General features: G+C 40.8%; 1 non-coding gene across 1 annotated transcript; it reads right to left on the bottom strand.

Annotated features, from left to right (window-relative positions):
- Positions 1-279: 279 nt before the first annotated feature.
- On the bottom strand, positions 280-385 carry LOC120104278. The gene has a single exon (XR_005506739.1). It is a non-coding gene; the product is annotated as a small nucleolar RNA R71 (small nucleolar RNA).
- Between the last annotated feature and the right edge of the window lie 480 nt (positions 386-865).

Below are 865 nucleotides of genomic sequence, written 5' to 3'. Positions count from 1 at the left end.
AATATGAAATAAAGTCTAGTGTGATCCAAATGCTTCCATCTTTTTATGGGCTCACCAATGAAGATCCATATAAACACCTAGATGAATTCCTTGAAATTTGCACCACTGTCAAGATTCAGAATTTCACTGATGATGCTCTGAAACTTAGATTATTCCCCTTCTCCCTTAAAGATAGAGCCAAACAATGGCTGAATTCTTTAGAAGCTAACTCAATTCGTTCTTGGGATCAAATGCAACAAGAATTCCTTAAAAAATACTTTCCCATAGGAAGAACGAACCAGTTTAGACGTGCCATTACAAGCTTCTCCCAAACTGAGGGAGAAGAATTTCATGAAACTTGGGAGAGATTTAGGGACCTAATCCGTAAATGCCCTCATCATCAAATACCTAAGTGGCAACTAGTGCAATATTTTTATGACGGATTGACAGAACGAAACCGTCAGATGATTGATGCCGCATGTGGGGGGACATTCATGCTTCAAAATGAGCATGAAGCATGGAAATTATTTGAAAATCTAAATGAAAACTCCCTCCACCATGCTTCATGTTCTCGTCAAGCACCCCCGAGTTCTCAAAGAAAAGGGACCATTTGTGAAATAAGTCATTCTATGGACCTGTCTAGCAAGGTAGATGCATTGTCCCATAAGATTGACCAACTGATGATAAGTGGGCATTACATGAACTCTTCCCAAGCACAAGTGTGTACTATTTGTTCTAACCCATCCCACCCTATTCATGAGTGCCCTTCAGCGCCCCAATTCCCCAAACTTGTGCAAGAACACATCAATGCTGCTCAAACACTGCCTAGACCGGGTAATGACCCATTTTCCAATACATATAACCCGGGATGGCGAAATCATCCAAA

This window comes from Phoenix dactylifera, chromosome 1, assembly GCF_009389715.1.
Source record: "Phoenix dactylifera cultivar Barhee BC4 chromosome 1, palm_55x_up_171113_PBpolish2nd_filt_p, whole genome shotgun sequence".
Classification (NCBI taxonomy): domain Eukaryota; kingdom Viridiplantae; phylum Streptophyta; class Magnoliopsida; order Arecales; family Arecaceae; genus Phoenix; species Phoenix dactylifera.
This window is presented reverse-complemented; position numbering and strand designations above follow the sequence as displayed.